At 36.9% G+C, this 24045-nt stretch overlaps 1 protein-coding gene across 2 annotated transcripts in view; it reads right to left on the minus strand.

Moving 5' to 3' along the window:
- Nucleotides 1-24045, minus strand: part of LOC131433717 (protein qui-1) — a 271477-nt gene that overhangs the window by 239697 nt on the left and 7735 nt on the right. Inside the window, exon 2 of one of the 2 annotated variants that reach the window (XM_058600272.1) lies at nt 4128-4146. The exons of the other annotated variant lie outside the window; for it this stretch is intronic. The gene's annotated coding sequence lies outside the window, so the exon portion shown is untranslated. The remainder of the gene's footprint in view (nt 1-4127; nt 4147-24045) is intronic. 2 annotated transcript variants of the gene reach the window in all.

A 24045-nucleotide genomic window follows, 5' to 3' on the forward strand; every position in this document is an offset into this window, starting at 1 on the left:
GGTATAGCGTGATGGGTTAATCGATGCCTTTTACTCATCCCACCTGGGTTCGATTCTCATCCCGCATATAGGGTTAGAAAGTTTTTCTGACCCGAAGTGGCAAATGACCTTAAGGTTAAAGCTTCTATAATTGAAACAAAAAGAATATTCCGTAGTAATGGGAATTGACTTCAATCTGTTGCGATACTGTAAGTATCGAGACCTAAAGTATCGATACTAACAGTATCGCTCTGATGTAATATCGATACCAAAAATACCCGATTCTCGAAAGAAAGTATCGATACTTCAAAGTATCGACTCGGTATCGGACATCCCTACTAATCTGTACTTTAATGTAGGTGCATCGCTTCAAACTCTATTAGTGAAAAAGGGGAAAACTTGCACAATTCATACAATCAATCAACTAACTGATATTCGAAAAAGTGATGGGAGCGTGCCAGTTTTTTCGTATTCACGACATCCAGTTATGTCTCTGACATTACCCATCCGCCTTTTTTAAATTGTAGTATTTCGAAGAATTTCTATTGTAATAGACAGGAGAAAATGAAAATGAGAAAGGCTCCATTACATCACTAGGCGGATTCAAACAGGTTTTTAATACTATCATTCGAAAATGTGACTAATTTTGAGAAAAATACTGGTACCAGGCCCGTACCCAGGATTTCGTTTCGGGAGGGCCCAAGGTAAAAAAAATAATGTTATTGAGGACTGCTTATGTACCTAATTCTCGGTGTGCCTCTTACGGGTGTTTTTAACAGACACTTTAAACTTTTCCACTGGATCTGTTATTTCTTTACGTTTACTGTCTTGTTATTTCTGCAACACATGCCATAGGCCTTCTAAATAATTATATATCTGTTTTTGATTTCGGGAGGGGCCCGGGCCCCTCGGGCCCCCCCTCTGGGTACGTGACTGACTGGTACAACACATTTTTACAGGATTTGTCATGTTTCGACTATAACCATTGGAAAACCTTTTGGAGCTCACTTCGATTTCTCAGCAACGGTTAAACCGATTTCCACAAATCATGATTCAAATTAAAGATAATTAAATTTTATAAAGATAAAATTTATTAGCAATCTATGCCACCTCACCTTTCGTTTGAATCTAAATTTGTGAAAATCGGACACGCCATCTCTAAGAAAGATGAGTGACAATTTTTTTCATTATTTTGGTGCATATCAACCTGTAATTCCGGAATTGGAAGTGGTATCGGGATAAAATTCAATAGCGATCTATGGGACCGTAAGACCTTTTATTTGAATCTGAGTTTGTGTAAATCGGTTCAACCATCTCTGAGAAAATCGAGTGACATTATTTATCACATACACACATGCATACATACATACACACACAGACATTTGCTCACTTCGTCGAGCTGTGTAGAATGGTATACGACATTCGGCCCTACGGGACTCGGTTCAAATGTCGGTTTTCAACGTGATTGTAAAGCCTTTCTATATGAGAAAAGCAGAAAACTTAGCCCCTTTCAAAAGACAGTATAGATTAATTTTTGGAAAAAAAAAGTACATATGCAAAATAGATTTTTGTGACGAAATCTACATGTACAGACAGTTTCATTAAAATCTGGTAGGGTGCTGCCAATTCCGAATACAAATGATTGCCAAATTGAATCTAAAAAGGAGACATTTTTAAAGAATACATTTTTAAAGAGACATCTTTGGGCGAAATTTGAGTCTCAAAAATTATTCATGATAATTCGTTTTACAACTCGCCTTCAGCTCATCAGTGCATTAGCAATTTATGATGTCTTTTCTGGCTACAATGTTTCGACTTTATCGCCGTAAGCAGGCCCGTATATCTCCTCCGAAACTCAAAACAAAAAATATGATGAAAACTCTTCTCTTTAAATCAATTTTAAAATGAATGATTTTCAACAATCGACTTTATAACTAAAAAATTTTCAAGTAATTATGTACATGTTTTATACATATGGAAATTGATCAACATGTTCTGTAACCCGTCCGGATCAAATTTTCGGGGATTTACTTTAGAAGTTTTTATCCCTCAATATGTTATCGCGAGTGGTAAGTCAATGATTTTAATCCCTGAAATATTTACGTGAGCTTGTCGTTACACTTTATAGTAGGTACGCCTTCATTTATTTCTTATTATTAAAAATTGACATTTGAGACCAGCTTAAACAACATATGCCCGGGTTGGATGTTCAATGCATTGGGCGCTGGTCTTACAAGCCAGTTGTCGTATGCTCGAAATTCGACCATGAAGAATTTTCTTAGTGTCAGTAAAATCGTAGTACTATCCATGCAATGATTATGTCACTAAAAATGGGCTGCTATGTCTGTGGAAATAGATAGGCTAGGAATGTAATGCAAAAAGTTTGATTTTTTAAACAACATACGATAAAACGTATGTTAAATCTACATGCTGACTAAAATCCCTGAAATTATAACTTATATTAAAATCGCTTCAGCCGGTTTGCCAAAATACGTACTTTATTTTTATATTCTAATGCAAAACCAATTCATCTAACGTTCTGATCAGACTCCCTACCGAATCTTGCAAAGAGGAAAACTTTTGTCGTTAATTTTCTTTCATGGTTGTTTTCATCCTGGTAAGAAAAGTACAAAGCTTCAGCAGACTTTTTCTCGGTATAGCTTCCGGTTCATGCACCATTAGCACAATTAGCAATGGCAACATCACCTTCTCAGTCAACATCTTCATTATCGAGGATCGCCAACGGTTGAATGAGCCGTTAGCTTCATCGGGAACAATATATAATGCTTTGAAATTTCCATCTTGGAATCAGAGCAAACCAACTACGGTGGTGATTTCTTCATTATATCATTATCAAACCGAACTAAATTATGGCAAGTCTGTTTGTAATAGACAGCTTTCCACAAACTGGCTCCAGGCAACAAACTGGCACCGAACATGCCTACGTATGTAGAAATAAATTTCGAAGGCATTAGTCAAAGCTGAGAGCACTAAAATGGTATGTTTTCAACTTTTCCCAACAAACTGACAGACAAAGTTCACTGAATAAAACTGAAAATGGTATGGAAAATCAACTAGAGATATGCGCGCGATTTACACACTTTGTGGAACCACACATGATTATGTTTTTTGCGTACCCAGGTTCAAATTCATCTTAATTGCTCCGAACAGTTCCTCGAAGCTGTGACGTAAATCCTTGCTATAACCGGCTGGCGGTTGCTGAAGTACGTCCCAGGCGTGTTAACGAGAAATTCAATCAAGAACCATGAAATCGTAATCCCTCCACCTCGCAGCAATACACGGTTCTTTCTCTCTGTACTAGAGCCATAGAGCTACGCTAGCTTCGTGAGAAACCACTTTGGTATAATATTATCCTTTGCGACGGTGAACCACCTTGCAGAAAAAAGGCGAGTGAAAATGAAATCAAAACACCGAAATACTTTCATGGCGCGTTTCGTTAATACCGATTAGAGGAATTATTGCTGCTTCGTTATAAAAACTGGGATCGATGGAATGTTTGGGCGTGCTCTACTTTAGTAAGCAGCTTCTGCTTTACAGTAGTAGGAAGTCGAACGATAGAAAATGCTAGAATTCGTTTCATTCGTGGCCTCTTCCAGAATTCGCCGTGGTTGATTTATGGGGCAGAAAAATTTATGAAAGAAAATTGCGACAGGAGAGTAGCTAACATGTATTATTAAATTTTTCCTCTTTTTGTTCGTTATGACTATTGGAATAAACATTATAAAAGTTCGATTGATAGTATCAAAATCTCTTTATATAAATAAAACTGTAAGTGTTATTGTGTTTCAATTACTAAGTGATTTTAACGATTTCCCTTGAAAATGTTGCAAATATTATTATCTATTAGTGTATAATTTTAGACTTTGGATTGAATTTGAACTGCTAAGTTACAAACTATACTTCTAGGCTCTGTAAAGTCGAAATCGAAACCTGAAAAAAACGTATATATGAAACTTTTAACTGAAAAACCAAAGATTTTCAGCGAAATAATCTTCTAAGATTCAATATCACCCCAAAATGAAAGCTTTAATTAGTAACTAGGATATTAAAAGAAAAAGCACATTATTAAAATACTTTACTTTGAAAAAAATTTAGTTGAACATGTTTCGAAGTGTTATTTGTCTTACCTATACTAGTGCCTGCCACCTGTAAAAAAAGATTACTTTTATTAGAATAACACAACACAAGTACACATAAACTGCAGCCTTAACTATTTGTGAATACACAGAAAAATAATGAATTTTACACGACAGTACTATGAAATAGCTATCAGTTGAATCGAAAACCTAATTTAAAACTATGATCGATGTAAAATCACGAAATTAGAGGTGATCCCAAAATATTGGCACCCTTATATGTATGTTATAAGAGCGGTAAAAATCAACGTGTTTTGTCGGTTACGTCACTTATACCATCATATCTCCGGAACAAAAAGTCACAGCCGTTTGATCTTTGAACTTGATCAATGGCCCAACAGTAGCTTTCAAACGGGCCTAAGTTTGTTAAAATCGGTTCAACCATCTCTGAGAAAATTGCGCGGTAAAAATATTTTCGAAAAGTGCACACACACACACACAGACATTCTTCGATCTCGTCGAACTGAGTCGAATGGTATATAACACTATGGGTCTCCGAGGCTCCGTTAGAAAGTCGGTTTTTCCAGCAATTCTAATACCTTTCTATAGAGAAAGGCAAAAACCTTTCCTAATCCACCTATTGGTGTAATGATGCCTTTCTCATATTACTCATAACATCAAAAACTGTGGAATTCGCAAAACCAACTGTTCATTGAATAGCAATAGGAAAGTTTGTTCGGACTTAATCTAACAAACTCTACAAATCCTGTTTACCCTGTAGTTCCGGAACTGGAAGTAGTATCCACAACAAATTTAGGAATTCTATATGAAACTGTAAGACTTTTCATTTGAACCTATAAGTTTGTGAACATCGTTTTGGCCATCTTAAAGGAAAGCGAGCACTATTTCCAATTCACCATTTTCAATTCTTCCGAAACCGGATTCAGATGACCGGTAAAGCCGAAGTTGGTTTGTTTGCTAGCAGCAAATATGACCTAAAAATTGGAACAGTTTTGAACCTAGTTAAACCGAGACTTACTATCTCATGCTCTATTTCGATTAAATAAATTAAACGAAATCTAACGAACGAAGCGAACCTGCGTTTCTGTTACATCTGCATATGTAAGTCAAACTAAACAGCATGAATCAGTAGCATAAAACATGTAGTAGGATTATTACTTTTATTGTTATTATTGACATCATTACATCACCGGCACGGTATTGCTGCACTACCGAATATGAGAATTTCATATTTTTTCAAATGAATTTGAATTCATTGACATTCGTTTATTCATTCGGCTGTACTGATCATAAAATAGCTATAATTTTTATCAACCGCAGCACCGTCTTTTACCAATATTACACACTGGTAGCAGACATCCGTAACCGTTTCAATTTCTTCATAGCGTGTACGAAATTGAAAAAAGCACGCATCGTTTGTTTTATGTTTTCTTCTTCTTTCGGTGTGGTACATATTGTCTTTCTATATGGCGATCTGAAAACTTTGACACTCATCGCCCTGTAACTGCGGAACCGGAAGTCGGATCCGGATGAAATTTCACAGTAGCTTTAAATATAATACGAGCTTTAATTCAAATCAAGATATGTGAAAATCGGTTCCAGCATAGCAGAGAAATTTGAATGAGTTCTATTTTTTAAGTTTTTCTGCACCACTTTCGGTTCTTCGGGAACAGGAAAAGGGGGATCCAGCAGGGCCAAATTAAGCTTTTATACCAACATTTCTACCTTTTTTTAACCATCGTTTCTGAAAAATTACTAATGAAATTCGTAATTTTCCGCTTATCACGCTTTAGTTCCGGAACCGGAAGACGGATCTGAATAAAATGTTCCAGAATTTTTTAGGAAACGCTAAGACATTTCATTTGAATCTTAGTTTGTGAAAATCTGTTCAGCCATTCCTGAAAAAATGAGTGCATATTTTTTCCATTTTTTTGGTGCATATCATCCTTTATCTAAGGAACCGGAAGTCGGATCGGGATGAAATTCAATAGCAGACTATGGGACCATGAGACCTTCCGTTTGAATCTTAGTTTGTAAAAATCGGTTCAACCATCTCCGAGAAAAGTGACTGCATATTTGTTACATACCTACACACATACACACGCGGACACATACACACGCGGACACATACACACACAGACATTTGCTCAGTTCGTCGAGCTGAGTCGAATGGTATATGACATTCGACCCTAAGGGCCTCGGTTCAAAAGTCGGTTTTCACAGTGATTGCATAGTCTTTCTATATAAGAAAAGCAAAAAACCTTTTGTAATCCATCTAGTGGTGTAATGATACCTTTCTCATATTACTTATATTTTCACAAACATGACTAGAAGATTCTGTCAAGAATTCTTTTTTTCAAACTTGAATAAAATCAAAAACTTTCTTTGGGTATGAGTATTTCAATTTGTAAACAGTTATGTCAAGTTAATATGTATTAAAATGAGGAAAAAATGCACACTATGCAAAATTGAACAAAGAACGCTGTGTTCTAAGCGGTGGTATTTTCTATTTTCGTTCCAACACCTATCGATCCCTACCGGTTTTGCATCATTTTGTATGACAGTTTGAATATTTTGACACTCATCGCCCTATAATTTCGGAACCGGAAGACAATTGCACAGTATCTTCTAAGACAATGAGAGCTTTAATTTGAATCATGTTTTTTTGGAAATCGGTTCAACCGTTACTGAGAAATGGAAGTGAGTTCCGTTTTTGGAGCCTTCCTTCACAACTACCGGTGATTTCGGAAGCGGAAACCCAAAGTAGATTGCTATATCCCCTAACTAAAACGGTCTGCTAAGTAGATTAAGTTACCAGTAAGTTTTATAATAATTTGCAACTCGTTTCGCCATCAGTTATGAAAAAATACTCATGAAATGGAAATTTATTTTATTTATTGCGTTGTAATACCGGAACTGAAAGTTGAATCTGGATCAACTTTTCGGGGTCTTCTAGAAAATTTCAAGACCTTTTATTTTCATCTTAGTTTGTAAAAATCAGTTTAGAAATTTCTGAGAGAATTGAGAGCGCATTTTCTTATAGATTTGCACATATCACTCTGTAAATCCCGAACCGGAAGTCGGATCGGAATGAAATTCAATAGCAGTCCATGGGACCATAAGATCTTTTATTTGAATCTGAGTTTTTGAAAATCGGTTCAGCCATCTCTGAGAAAATCGAGAGACATTATTTGTCACATACACACAGGCATACATAAACACACAGTCACAAATCACAAAATATCTCGACGAAATGAATCAAATGGTTAAATTTCAAACACTCATCACCGTGTAATTCCGGTAACGGAAGGCGTATCTGGTAAATATTTAGGAGTATTTTAAGAGACCATGAATTTTATTCTTAGTTTGTGAAAGCTCAAGTTTCATATTGGTGATTTTGAAAACTATTCCCAGTACACTAAGGTCTCTTTTTACACGGTTTTTTTTCGCACGGTTTTTTTATACACGGCTACCATATCGAATACATTCAATGCCAATATATTCCATTCTAATTGACTTTCATTATCATCTTCGAATAAGTAGAAAGTATTATTTATGTTGTGTCAATAGGATCGTAGCACTAGCCATGTAATCGAAGCTATGCTATGAGTCGGCTGCGAATTCTGTTAAATCAAAAAGGCCAAATTTCTCAAAAGGAATGTAATTCTGAGACTTCCACACCCAGACATTTTCCTGGTGTAGATTCAGTATTCTCGCATTACTGTTCCACCACTCCTTGTCTGCGAAGTCTGTTGAAACAAATGGTCATATTCAACAATAAATGTAATACCAAGACCTTGCAATGCATTGAATTCAACAGAATTGCACATTATTAGCATTATAAATGACAGTTACTTATAAAATAAACGATACCTTACAATACCCATTTTATTGTATTCAACTAGTTTTTATTTCAACAAAAAACCCAATGCTGCATAAATTCGCGTCATTATTTTATATGTAATTTTTGCTCACGATATAATGCCACCGTGCCCACCGTGCATTTCTCACACCACCTCAATGCGAAACAGCAGCGCGCAAGCAATAAAAAAAATGCAGAAAAATTTATGTAAACTTTTTCAAATTTCGGTTGTTCTAGCTAATATTTTATAATTTTGAGTTGCATTATCAGATTCTTTGTGAAATTCTGCTACAAACACTACTTTTCAGTTCTAAAATCATCCCCGTGGAACGGAACAGTAACCGTTTATACATTTCAAAAACCAATTACGGCTCGGCAAAGCAAAATTTCAAAATTCTAAGAATACTTAGTTATGATAAATTTGATTTCGAAAACTTAAGTGTTTTTGGTTTTTTGAAAATCGGTCTAGTTTTTGAATAATTGATCAAAAACGCGATTTTCGCATTCCGCTACATTTCACCTTAAAGACCGAAATCGCTGTGAATGGGCCTTATATGAAGTACATGAGCATCGCAACTACGGTTATAATCAACGGTTTAGGGCTTCAGTTACTTGTCCATTAACCTTGTTCACCTGATTTCGCCTCTTCGAACTATTATCTGTTCCCAAACCTCAAGTCATCTCTGAGAAATCGTTGCTAGTTTCGATTTGGAATTTAAGACAGCTACTATCGGGTCTGATACCGAAACCTGTATAGCCAGAGTAAGTTTGTATGGCTATCAACTGATATAACCTACAAATTTAGAACATCTTTTCCGTTCTTTACCAATCGGAGTAAGAGAGCTATCTCGGACACTTTTTGAAACCTTTCACAAGTCTTGTGGATTTTTGTGCTCTAGAAATGGACATTTAGAAAATCTTAGGAAAGCTATCCTCCAACCGGAATTACTGGATCGACCCAGGCATCCTTTCGGTCGGGCGTTGACGGGTATCGAAAGCGTCGGTTTCGGGAGGGCCTCCTTCGTCGGGGAACTCTCCGTCGTTGTAGGCTAGATCCTTCGGCGGGGGCTAGTCGAGTAGTCGACACAACACCGATTCGAGTCGTCGAGGCGCCAGCGAACCGGAAGCCATGCTCCAACCGGAATCGCGGAACCGACCTCGGCACTCCATCGAGTGTCCCGTGTGGTGTAAGACAGGACTCGGTGTCAGGAGAATCTCCTTCGCCGGGGAACTCTCCGTCGGAGTAGTCTAGATCCTTTGTCGGGGACTAGATGAGTAGATCGTCGCGTGGTACCGCAAGGATCGTCTGAGCGCCAGTGAACCGGAATTCACGCTCCAACCGGAATCATTGGATCGACTTAGGCATCCTTTCGGTCGGGTCGTATACGCCTACCGTAAGCGTCGGTTCGGGAGGACTTCCCTCGTCAGGGAACCCTCCGTCGGTGTAGACTAGATCTTTTGGCGGAGACTAGTCGAGTAGTTCCGCGACGTAGCATCAGTTCTGGGTCGTCGAGGGGCCAGTGAACCGGAAGCTACCCTCCAACCGGCATCACTGGACCGACCTCGTCATCCAACTGGTCGTCGATCCCTCGAGAGCAGGATGCTGATCCCCATTCTGCATAAATCTGGGGAGGGTGCTATGAGCACCAATAGCCTTCCATCCCGAAGTAATACCTAGCGGTGGTGCCGGGGAGGTAGGGTTGGAGATCCAAGTTGTTTTAGTGGATAGTTCCAATCAACAGTTGGGTAGTCCTGTGGAGAGTCCCACACTCCGTGCGTAAATGCATTTCACCTTGTAAAAAAACAGACATGTGCGACTGAAATGGCACGACAGTAAACGTTAAGAAATGTAGCACAATAACCTTCTCTCGGTCACACTTACAACTTTAATTTAAATAGGGGAAGGTTGCCGGCACCAAATGTCATGTGTGTGCAATAGGAGCACGTTCTTTTTGTGCCGAATCCTGAAGCAAACAGACGCTTGTACTTTTTGCTGCGTTAAAAACAAATTGCGCGAAAATCAACACAAAAGTTTTTTCGGACTTTTTTATAGTATTACAAATTGAAGGGTATCAATCGGAAAGGTGAGTGGATTGAATATTTATGAGGTGAAATCGATCTATTTCGTGATTTAATACCGGATGCTATCAAAATTTTCTCAAGCAAAGATTTTTTTTATCATTTTCAAAAATTCGATTTCGGTTACCGGCATCCCATTTTTTTCGACAAATCGCGAAAAATTGTCAGTGATATGCAGAGATGCCAAGTTTGCAAATTTTTCCAATTTCTTTTAAGCTCAGCAAAAAGTACAAGCGTCTGTTTGCTATCTGCTCTCTGTCAAAAGTTACTGTGGGGTGCCGGCAACCGAACATCTTTCCCTACATAAGCAATCCTCAGTAACATAATTTTTTATCTTAGGGCCCCTTTCGAAGCGAAATCCTGGGTACGGGCCTGAGCACTGAATAAAATTGATAATTTAGAAACATATATTCAATACGGTTCCAGCACGAGAAAGCCGATTACAATACAAATTCAAATTTTACTCTGCATTACCTTTCAGGACTTTTCAGCTCATTTTAGAGCACAATAACACTAAGAGCAGCAATAAATTGCTTTAATCATGATTTGATCCCATTTATTTAAATTTACAGTAAACGTAACGCCGAAATTGGTTTGCATCGTTGTAACTATGAATGGAGCTGTTTGTGTATATTCCTTTGCACGTGTGTATCACGACGAGTTTGTTCCATTTCCGTGATACGACAATCAACGTCTGCAGGTCGTACCATGAAATGACACTGAGTGCATTAATTAAGGTGAATAAATGGTTCCAACTAAGTTTCGCTACTTTCCTGAAGAAGCAGAGTCAAAAATGTTTTACATATGCTACAGCACTTGTATAATCAAGACTCGGATGGTGCTGTGAGACGTGCGCCATCATTTCATATTCGATCCTGCAATGAAACCGTTCTAGTTATTCTGTGTACCAACTATTCCTGACGAGGGAGACCAAGTAAATGCAGCTGGCAAATAAGTATATTGTGCATCTGCTGTGCCATTACGCGTATGGTAAATTTTCGCATTTCACTGCTAACTCATCTATACATCAATTTGTTTCGCTGAAGTCTATTTCACTGTTTGGCATGTATATAATCAAGCGTTATTATTCAGGGAAGTAAGATTGAAAATCAAGTGTATACAAAATGCGATTTCTTAAATCACATACCACAAATATTTGCTCTAAACATTTAATTGCAATTAGACCGAGTTAAAAAAAAGTGCTCCATTTCTCAACAGGTTTCTGAAGTACATCATCAGAAAGTATCATTCTAAAGAGGCCCTTGCGCTTGCAGGCAGTAAAGAAAATGTGGGTTTCTCAACTTGCTTCAGTAATACATATTACCATACAATCTACGAAGCAAACTAAATGTTTACACGTGGCTTATACAAGTATACTTACAAAATTGACGTCCATTACTTGAATGCTAGGGTCCTCAGTCCCCTAAGCCTTCACAACGGAACCAAATGCATGCGTTGATATAGAAAACTAAATAAATACATATAACTGTTCAGCGTTGCCACATTGCACAGTGGGAAAAAACTCAGGAAACCTAGTTTATCTTATGTAAAAAAGTCTTAAAATCGAATGCTAGAACTTATACTGGCCGCACGAAACGTTTTGGTGGCTATTTTACCCCAATTCCTCCAATATGTGAAATTTTCATCTAAATCACCCTTAAGTCTTAAGCACGTTGAAAGCATATGAAAACTATCTTATATTATGTAACACAATCTGGAGAATCGAATGGAAGAACCCACACTAGCCGCAAGAAACGTTCTGGTCACTATTTCTCCATTTCATGATATCTTTTTGTAAATCGTACTTAAATCTCGGTAAAATAATCATCAAAACGTTTCGAGCGGCCAGTATAAGTTCTGGCATTCGATTCTACAGATTTTTTTTACATAAGATAAGCTTTAGATTTAGTAAACTTCCAATAAGTTTTACCGATATTTAAGGACGATTTAAAGTAAGTATCTCATGAAATGGAGGAGTTGGGGTAAAATAGCCACCAAAACGTTTCGTGCGGCCAGTTTGGGTTCTTCTAATCGATTGGAGTATTGGAGACTTTTTTACATGAAAGTAGGCTATTCCAGAATACCGCACTCGACTTCTTTTCAAGTTACAGAGCTAATGTTATAGGAAACCAAAAAACTGCTGTACATTTGGGGTAAAACGAGTAGGATTGCGATTCGCGCGGCCATTGTAAACCATTCCATTGAATTCCTTGGACATTTTTACAAAAGAAACGCTTTAGTTTGTGGACCTATCTCAATTAGTTCATGAGTTACAAAATTGTTTGCGGGTTTGCATAGATTGTTTCCCACTGTGCATTGTGTCGATGAAATACAGAACTAATGAACTTAACTGATAAAAACTTGTTACATGTCTTTTTATTTAAAATGTTGTCCATCAGAAACTACAATTTTTCCCAAACATACTGGCAAATCGTGATTCTAGGTCAAATAAAATATATCTTTCGAAGTAATCGACACTTCTAAGTCTATTTCGATTAGAGGGTTTGACATATAGTGGACGAGGTATAATAGTTTAATTCGTACAGTTTTTAATCAAAGCCGAAATATGTGCCCGAGCATTGTCATGATGGAAAAAATGCCACATTGTGCGGAGCTAGATATTATCTACATGAACTTTTTGCCTTGGCATCGATTATACCAGCATTGTGCCAATCGGCCTCACTATGAAAATCGACTTTCCAACCGAAGCCCAGAGAGCCGAGGGCATATATCAATTGAATCCGTTTATCGAAATCACAACATGTCTGTGTGTATGTGAGTGTGTATGAATGTAATATTTTGTGCTTATTGATTTTTTTCCCAAAGAAGGCTAGAACGATTCCACGAACTAAGACTCAAATGAAATTCCATACAGAATTCTAAAACTTTATTCGGATATGACTTCCGGTTCCGTGATTACAGGGTGATATGAGCAAAATAAACGAAAATTTGTGCACATAGTTTTCTCAGACATAGCTGAACCATTTTTTTCACCAAAGGCTAAAGCAGGATAAGCATGTGAAATCTGCCTTCAAATGGAATTCATGTTGTTATACCACATTCGAAAGGTCATAGACTGGAAACAGTTTTCTGAAAATTTCAACCCTTCACCTGCCATATTGACGGAGCTAGGATGGTTCTATTGATTTTTATTTTATTTTATTTTTGAAGAAACTGCTCCTCCGAAAAATTTGAAAAAAATTCGATTGGAGTATTGGAGACTTTTTTACATGAAAGTAGGCTATTCCAGAATACCGCACTCGACTTCTTTTCAAGTTACAGAGCTAATGTTATAGGAAACCAAAAAACTGCTGTACATTTGGGGTAAAACGAGTAGGATTGCGATTCGCGCGGCCATTGTAAACCATTCCATTGAATTCCTTGGACATTTTTACAAAAGAAACGCTTTAGTTTGTGGACCTATCTCAATTAGTTCATGAGTTACAAAATTGTTTGCGGGTTTGCATAGATTGTTTCCCACTGTGCATTGTGTCGATGAAATACAGAACTAATGAACTTAACTGATAAAAACTTGTTACATGTCTTTTTATTTAAAATGTTGTCCATCAGAAACTACAATTTTTCCCAAACATACTGGCAAATCGTGATTCTAGGTCAAATAAAATATATCTTTCGAAGTAATCGACACTTCTAAGTCTATTTCGATTAGAGGGTTTGACATATAGTGGACGAGGTATAATAGTTTAATTCGTACAGTTTTTAATCAAAGCCGAAATATGTGCCCGAGCATTGTCATGATGGAAAAAATGCCACATTGTGCGGAGCTAGATATTATCTACATGAACTTTTTGCCTTGGCATCGATTATACCAGCATTGTGCCAATCGGCCTCACTATGAAAATCGACTTTCCAACCGAAGCCCAGAGAGCCGAGGGCATATATCAATTGAATCCGTTTATCGAAATCACAACATGTCTGTGTGTATGTGAGTGTGTATGAATGTAATATTTTGTGCTTATTGATTTTTTTCCCAAAGAAGGCTAGAACGATTCCACGAACTAAGACTCAAATGAAATTCCATACAGAATTCTAAAACTTTATTCGGATATGACTTCCGGTTCCGTGATTACAGGGTGATATGAGCAAAATAAACGAAAATTTGTGCACATAGTTTTCTCAGACATAGCTGAACCATTTTTTTCACCAAAGGCTAAAGCAGGATAAGCATGTGAAATCTGCCTTCAAATGGAATTCATGTTGTTATACCACATTCGAAAGGTCATAGACTGGAAACAGTTTTCTGAAAATTTCAACCCTTCACCTGCCATATTGACGGAGCTAGGATGGTTCTATTGATTTTTATTTTATTTTATTTTTGAAGAAACTGCTCCTCCGAAAAATTTGAAAAAAATCAGGCATGTTTAAGGCATTATGGGGAAGGTTTACAATTTTTTCAAAATTTTTGAATATGTATTTCTTCCATTAAAAAATACTAGAAAATTTTGAAACATATTTTTTCCCTCTTCCAATTTTTGCACCAGCCTGGATTTTTTAGTGATAAATAAAGAATTTTTGGACATGTAAAAGTGGTATGTTTTCATATTTTTTAAAAATGTGGACGACCAAAATATTTGATTTTTTCATCAAAAAAATTATAAGTCGATCATGCGTTCCCATCAAGTTCTCTTAGAAGGAAACGCATGGTGCTTTGTTATAGCAGTTTATGCAACTCAAGCGCAGGGCTTAGAAATCAAAGTAACGAAATGGACGAAATGAGTTTCAACCTTTGCATAATACATACACGATCATACTCCGGGTACAACCTAGAAAGCTACAAAGCAAGAACTTACTGGTATGTGGTTCATATATGAATGGTAGTAATATATGAACGTCGCGAGTATCACACATATGAAATTCGGTTACGGCAGTCAAGAACTAGAGCGGGTGTTACTTTTTACGTTTGAGTTTTTTTTTGAGTTTAATAAAGCATATTCCTCTTATTTTTTAAATATCATATTATTTGAACCAAACGATTAACTGCTATAAATTATGAAATAAGCTTGAAATTATGCAAAGGTTATAACTCAAAAACGAAAAATAACGCATCATTATTTTTTATATCTGTTGTTGTTTCAAATTTTAGAATAAATATAAACAGTCTACAAACCATGAAAACCATCATAAAGATATTCGATTGACGTTTTCAAACACAAAAATTCAACTTTATCTTTATCATACATTTTTTCAGAAAACTATATACATCCCTCGATAACATAACTTTATGATAACTTTTGATACTGTAATGAAATTTTCATTCTTCCTTTCATTATTCTTTCATTACATCCATCGGCAACACGTAAAAAACTGACACCCGCTCTAGTTCTTAACTGCCGTAACCGAATTTCATATGTGTGATACTAGCGACGTTCATATATTACTACCATTCATATATGAACCACATACCAGTAAGTTCTTGCTTTGTAGCTTTTTTAGCTCTAGGTTGTACCCGGAGTATGATCGTGTATGTATTATCCAAAGGTTGAAACTCATTTCCTCCTTTTCGTTACTTTGATTTCTAAGCCCTGCGCTTGAGTTGCATGAACTACTAGAACAAAGCACCTTGCGTTTCCTTTTAACAGAACTTAATGGGGACGCATGCTCGACTGTTATTTATTTTTTAGAAAAAATCAAATGTTTTGGTCGTCCAAATTTTTAAAAAAATTGAAAATATACCACTTTAACATGTCCAAAAATTCTTTATTTATCACTAAAAAATCCGGGGTGGTGCAAAAATTGGAAGAGAGAAAAAATATGTTTCAAAATTTTCTAGTATTTTTTAATGGAAGAAATACATATTCAAAAATTTTGAAAAAATTGTAAACCTTCCCCATAATGCCTTAAACATGCCTGAATTTTTTCAAATTTTTCGGAGGAGCAGTTTCTTCAAAAATCAAAAATTGTACTACCAGAACGTCGGAGGCATGAACATGCACATCAACGACTATTTGCTGGCTTGCTCGGATGATTGCTTCGACATCATCGCTCTTTCGGAGACGTGGCTCAGTGATTGTACGCTATCCGTTCAAGGTTTTGGATCCAACTACGAAATCTTCCGTACCGATCGCAGCCCCTTAAATAACTCAAAAACTATTGGAGGTGGGGTGCTTATCGCAGTGCATCGTCGTTTGAAGGCGCAATTGATCGAAACCGCATCTGGTAAATGCGTCGAGCAGGTTTGGGTGCGTTTGAAACTGGTCAATTTTTCCCTCTACCTTTGTGTGATATATCTTCCTCCGGACAGATGCCGCGATCTACCGCTAATCGATGCACACATACAGTCATTCAAGAAATTACTTCCACTCATGTACTACCCGTAGATGAAATCTTGGTTGTGGGAGACTTCAACTTTTCCAGCATAAAATGGCAGACAAGTTCCGGTGGCTTCTTCTTTCCTGATCCGGCGCTCTCCACTTTCCACATTGGCATTACAACCATGCTCGACGGCTACTACCTCAACCTTCTTCGACAGTCGAATCCTGTCGTTAATGAAAATAACCGGATGTTGGATCTTTGCTTTTCAAGTAGAGAAGATGTTGCACCAAAGATTAGTGCTTCACCGTTCCCTCTGGTGAATTCTGTTCGTCATCATCCTCCATTACATATCGTGCTCGATTCGAATCGCTTACAGAACGCCTGCATTCCAACGGACTATACTATAATTTTAGTAGAACCGACTACACTAATATGACCGACTTCTTGACGCAAATCGACTGGGATGAAGTTCTCGACAACGATGATGTCAATGCTGCTGTGCAGACGTTTTCTAATGTCATGAACTACGCAATCGACTACTATGTACCGAAACGATCGAGACGGCAGACCCGGCATCCACCATGGCTGACTGCGGAAGTGAGACATCTGAAAACGACCAAAAGAGCCGCTCTAAAGAGGTATTCTTAACATGGAGGATTTTGCCTGGGTAATCACTACGTGCAGATAAATCAGTTGTACAAGAAAACCGTTAAGCGCTGCCATGTCAACTACTTGAACAACGTACAACGAAAACTGAAGTCAAATCCAAGGTATTTCTGGAAACATGTGAATGAGCAAAGGAAAGAATTCGGGTTACCCTCGTCAATGAGCTTTGGAGATCGTACTGGTTCGTGCACACAGGAAAACTGCCAGATGTTTGCGGAAAAGTTTTCTAGGGTTTTTTCAAATGAAATCCTGACTCAGCAGCAAATTGGTTCCGCAGCACTTAACGTTTCCCTGTCTAATAACTCATTGAACTGCATCAATATTAACGAAGACTCAATACGGACGGCAATTGTAGGAATGAAAGCCTCAAATTCTCCAGGCCCTGATGGAATACCGGCAATTATTCTTAAAAAGTGCTCGCGTGGAGTAATCGCTCCCCTCTGCAAATTGTTTCGAATGTCTCTCGCTACAGAAGTTTTCCCCAATTTATGGAAAGCTTCCTTTATGTTCCCAGTCCACAAGAAAGGCGATAAAAAGGATATAAACAACTACCGCGGTATCACTTCCCTTAGCGCTATACCGAAGCTGTTCGAAAAGGTTATACTGACACCAATTTTTAATCACTGCAAGCAATATATCGTCGATACTCAACACGGTTTCATGCCTAACCGATCAACAACCACAAACTTACTATCGTTTTTGTCTTATGTGTTTGATGCAATGTCTAACGGTTTACAAACGGACGTTATCTATACAGATCTTTCCTCCGCTTTCGATATAATCAACCACGACATCACGGTTGCTAAGTTGGACAGACTTAGATTCAGTTCAAATATTCTTCGTTGGTTGCAGTCGTATCTTAGGAATCGTCGTTTAGCAGTTAAAATTGACGATCATACTTCCGGAGAGTTCCTCGCATCATCCGGAATACCACAGGGAAGTCATCTAGGACCGTTAATATTTTTACTGTACTTCAATGATGTCAACTTTGCCTTGGAAGGTCCTCGCTTATCGTTTGCTGATGATGTCAAGATCTATCACATCATCCGCAACTTAGAAGACGCAGCCTTTCTCCAGCGGCAATTGTTAATCTTCGCAGATTGGTGTAAAGTTAACCGTATGATTGTAAATCCAGACAAGTGCTCGGCCATTACGTTCACGAGGAGAAAAATGCCATTGCATGTTGAATACTTTCTGGATGGATCCTTGATTGGAAGATCTACTAGCGTTAAGGATCTTGGCGTCCATCTCGATGAACAACTTACATTCAAGCATCACATCAGTTACATTGTAGCAAAAGCTTCCCGTAGCTTATGATTCTTAATGAGAATAACTAAGCACATACACTGTCTAAAATCGCTTTACTGCTCACTTGTTCGTTCAACTCTCGAATATTGCTCGGCAGTTTGGAACCCATGCTACCTGAACGGTGCTCATAGAATTGAGGGAATACAGCGCAGATTTGTTCGCTTCGCTCTTCGCCGATTGCCGTGGACCGATCCTCATCAACTACCTAGTTATGAAAGTCGCGGGTTATTAATGGGTCTCGACACATTACAAGTGCGACGAGAATTATCACGCGCTTTGATAATAGCAGATATATTCAACGGTAGGATCGACTGTCCCGTTTTGCTCAACGAAATTAATATTAATGTGCGACCCAGAGCTCTCCGCAACAGTGCTTTTCTTCGACTTCCTATACGACGTACCAACTATGGCGCAAACGGTTCTATTATTGGTTTACAGAGATCGTTCAACCGCGTTTCATCTGGGTATGATTTTAATGTGTCACGAAGCAGAATACGTACAAATTTTCTGAATATTATTAGGAATTATCATTAGGACCAAATTGTGTCTGTTGATTGATTGTAAATAAATAAATAAAGGGTTGAAACTATGAGAAAATTGTTTCCAGTCTATGACCTTTCGAATGTGTTATAACAATATGAATTTCCTTTGAAGGCAGATTTCACATGCTTATTCTGCTATAGCCTTTGATTTGAAAGTATGGTCTCAAGATCCCATAGAAAATTCCCGGTTCTAGAATTTCGGACTGATTAGAGTAAAAAATTCACCGTCAATTTTTTTCGAATCTGACAAGATTTCCTTAAAATTGGATCATAAATTTCTCCAGTTTATAGAACTTATTAGTACACGGTTAAAAATCCATTGCCGGTACAATGATAAAGAAATTATGAAAATCATGAAACATGTCTTCTTTTGGGATCATCCCTATTACTTATGATTCTATGGGCAAAATAATGATTTATTGCTCATGATATGAATCATCAGTAAATAGTTAGAAAAAACTCTTAAACGGAACTTACTCTGATTCTTCAAAGATGACATTTAAACGACGGAATGAAATTCCAAATACTTATCAACCGGTAACTCTGAAATCATTTGTTGAATTCAGATCGAGTTAAGGTTAAGATAATTGCATTTCACCATGAAACGTTTCATTTGATACCAACCTTGTGATAATCAGTAAAGTCATCTCGGAGAAAACAAAGTGAAGTTTTTGGCCACTTTTTCTGCTGTTCCGGAACCAGAAGTCAAATTCGTCAAATTTAAACTTTTTTTTGAAACAATAGCTTGTTTCACTTAAACCTAAGACAGTCAAAATCGGTTTAGTCATCGCAGAGAAAAGTTTTTTAATTCAGTTTCAATCTGTAATCTCAAACAAAACAAAATTTTTCAAGTGCACCGATTCGAATTTTTGTTCACAGTTTTTTTCAAGATAAATCCAATAAATTTTTCATATTTCCAAGACAATTGACATAAAAAATTAGATGAATGATGCATCTTACGTTTCAACAATTAATGTTCTGACGTATATCGATGACATATTTTTACAGTCTCGCATATGAATTCCATCCGAATATTCATCAAGTCTCCAAATAACTGAGAGTCCTTTGTCTGCTATAGTGATGACATTCAATTAGAGATCCATGACTTCGGAAATAGGTATAAAAACGAGTAGTTTCATAAATTAGCAAAAAACCTGCTTTAATCCATCTAGTGGTGATAATACCTTTCTCTTGTCATTCAATCAGTCTCATTAAAATACTTTTTTTTTCTATTTTGCTGATTTATTGATTCACCGAAAACAATCAATAAATCAGCAAAGTATAATAATCTTGTGATGATTATATGTAATACATGAAATTCAACATACTTTTTTAGCTAGGGTAATTTCTAACACGAATTCTGGGTTGATTTTCAACACAAAGTGGTTCAAATTGTTTCGGTTAGTTCAGAAAAGTGTGACCTAAGTTCATTTAAACCGGTTCAGCCATGTCCGACAAAATTGTGCGAAGCAAAAATTTATACCAATAAGTATATCTCCGGAACCAGAAGCTACGGCCACTTGATATTAAAGCTTGATTCACAACCCACTAGTAACTTTCGAACGAACTTTAGGGGTCTAAACGACGAAAAAATCATCATTTTAGCGCATCATCGACGAAAAAATCATCATCAATTATCGTTCAACAAAATAAATTCAAATGTTTTGCATGATAAAAAGAATCATTCGAACAACAGTTTGTAATTTTTTCGTGGAAAAATATTGAGAAATAAGTCGGTGAAGAGGTATTTTTGAAGACGCTTCTTAAAAATCATGATTTGTGGTGTCCAATGTACCTCAGCGCAGACTAATCAGAAGTGAACAAATCAAATCTGCATAGTTAGAGTAGAAGTTCTCCTAGATCCCAATGTTTCTGTTTGATTTTTTTTATTTTTGGTCGTTGTTTAAAGTGTAAACTACGATTTTTCAAGAAAAAATCCGCCATTTTGTAGCTGTAAAATCTCCCCAAAGTAACAAACAACGAAAAGGAAAACTTTGGGGTCTGAGTTTTTGCAATGACTGAGCGGAAACATATATTGGAGAAGCCAAATGAATGAAAAACTAACAGAAAAGATGAATTTTTGGAAAAAGATACGCTACAATTGCGGTTTGATTTTCCGTAACAATCTGCTTCTGGTAGGAAAGGGCAGGCAATCAATACTACCTTCATAGGGGTCTGTCGCTGACGATGTCCAGCCAGCGACTGGCACCATTAAAGAAGGTGACAAGCGATTATAAATACACTCTCCTACTCAATGCTTGATCGGAGAAATAGCTATAAAGCGAGAAGACTAGTGTTTGATGGACAGAGCAGATGTTTGGATATAAAGTATCGGTCGGGTGACGGCCAGGATGTAAACCATGTTCGATGTACGCGCTATTGTGTCTGTTTGGCGTTTTAGAGTGACTAAAACAAAATTCAGAGTGGCGCGTATGCACGGAATGCATAAGAACGCAGGTTTGAGTCCTGTCTCTGAACGTATCTTTTTCCAAAAATTCATCTTTTCTGTTAGTTTTTCATTCATTTGGCTTCTCCAATATATGTTTCCGCTCAGTCATTGCAAAAACTGAACTTAGTTATGGCAGATTTACGTCAAACAACTAAAATTAATAAATCGTTGGGATCTGGTTTTTTATATGTAGAAAGTGTGTGCGAAATTTGAAAAAAATTGGAGCTCTTGCTTCTTCGTAGAATGAGATAGCCATAGATAAAGGTCCATAATTTCCAGAGTTTCATTCCAATAGGCTTGAAAATTTTACAGAAAATTCTTGAAATATTTTACTATAAGAAAATATAAAGAAAATAATAAATGATTTTTCAAAAGTGTTAGACCCTACCCGCCCGTTAAGTTTGCTCAGCCTCAGCCATGTCCGAGAAAATTCTGCGGAAATTATATATAACACTACTGGTATTTGGAGCTCCGGCGAAAAGTCGGTTTCTCCAGCAATTCTAATTACCTTTCCATAGAGAAAGGAAAAATGACATAACTATCTAATTTACTCATAAAAAGCATCTAAATTTATTGCACTCCTTCAATGAAAGACTAGAAGTACCGGAAACAGGGGTTAAAAACTGCAAAATGAAACTCATTTCTTTTTCTCAAAGAATTCCCCATCGATTTCCCTAAACTTTCACGCAAAGAAAATGTTTTTCCTACATTTGATGCGAATCCAAATTTCAGCTCCGTAATTACCGGGTGATCAGTGTTTAAAATTTTAAACTGTCATTAAAGGCGATGATGCAAAAACGATTGAAAGCTTCTAATTCGAGCTCAAAATCTTTCAAATATGTTGTTCATATTAGTACATGACAATACGAAACGACTTTGTCTACATCGATCCCCGGATTCCAACTTCCAGAAATAGTCATCAAAAGCTCCAAAAATCCGATTTAGAAACTACAGGGAGATAAACAGTTAGTATTTCAAACTCAAAAAATCCAAAATCAAATAATAAATTTCCTCAAAAAATGTCTTAATCGAAGTTACAAACTTAGTTTAAAATGAAAGGTCTTCTGATTCCATGGGCTGCTCTCCATCCACCTTTCGAATTCGGAAATTATACAACTAGGTGGATTAGAACAGGTGTTGCATAAATATCTCAAAAACTATTTCATTACGTTTACTTCATTATATTTTAAGCACTTTCACCGACCACAAAAACAGAAAATTTCTCTTTTCAAGCTTTCTAAAACACGTTTCGTATTAGACTCATCAGTATATTAGCAATTTATGTCGAAACACTGCTAATGCCACAACAATGAATAATAATTTGATAGGAGAAAAATAGCGATCCGCTGAAATTATTGTTTTGTAGATAATTTATGACCTTCAACCATCTCGACTCCATGATGATATAGATCAGAAAATCTAAAAATATCCCAGCACACACTTCCTAGCACTAGATGTTGCTACTGTGGTTGCCCTTCTATTATTTGCAGGTCAGTCGCATATAGATTTTCAGCATACCTTAGCGAATAAATTCTACTGATATTTTTCAGAAATTGCATAAATAATTGTGAACTTTTTCCTCAGTTCCTCCTCTGTTCTAAAAGCAAAGTAACCATTTTCAATTCCATGCAATACGCGTAAATTCAAATAACAACGAAATAACTACAGTATCCAGATTCCACGTTGTGAAAATTTGTTTTAAAATTAAATTCCAATTTGATTTACCTACACTGTCCATACTGTTATCCTAATGAGTTGCATTCCATGCGCTTTAGAAAACGCTTCGTAATGAAAATCAAACTAAAACCTTCTGATCTAAGGATCTAACATCGATTCTGATTTCTGGAGAATGAAACGCCCCAAATGAGTATATCGTCATAACTTATGTTTGGCAGAAAGAAGCTACTCAAATTTTGCCCATCCTAATGATAGACCTTCCATACACTTTCCTTTCCCCTCGTAACACAGCATAAAATAATCATCCAGCTAGTATTATTCAAATACCGCTACACGAACCCGATGTCATATCGATTGAACATAAACAGCGAAGTGAAGTATTTTGTTATCGAACCAAACCCATTAGAAATGACAGCAATAGTCATCGCTTTTGACATCAGACCAATTGAAGTATCAATTTCCACCGTTCAGTGATAAGCACGGGAAATTGAAAAGGTGTCTTTTGCTAGTATCGCTGACGGGTGCAGCATTAGTCCTTTTCAATGTTCTGCTGTAGATCGATATACATTATAAATTAATTTAATTTACAGATAATCTTTAGTTTAGCCTTTGGCTAGCGATGAACGAAAAGCATGTTAAAAGTGAAATGACAATCTAATCGACGTCGCAAGCAAAGCGCTGGGGCGTTTCCGTATTCGAATAATAATACAGCGTGGAGAACGATAACGCGATATCAAACCGTAGTTGATTGAAAATAATCAATATTAGCGATGATTTTTACGTTTAGTTTACTTGCATTATTTGGATACCGAATAGAGAGATGAGTTTCCCCACGGATGGATTTACTGCGTTGAAAATGTGTGTGATTTTGACCGCTAGAATTTATTGAAAACATGATGAGGCACTTACATTAACAAAAAATTCGGAGCCAGCTGATTTGATAAAGTGATGTAATACAGTTTTAAACCCTTGCCCTCAACCATAACACAACACTCAATATGTCGTTTGACTAACTAATAAAAACACATTTTTTGCCAAAAACTCTTTCTACTTTCTCGATGCCATGCTTGTAGAAGGATGATGAACCGGCGT

Source organism: Malaya genurostris, chromosome 3, assembly GCF_030247185.1.
Source record: "Malaya genurostris strain Urasoe2022 chromosome 3, Malgen_1.1, whole genome shotgun sequence".
NCBI lineage: Eukaryota > Metazoa > Arthropoda > Insecta > Diptera > Culicidae > Malaya > Malaya genurostris.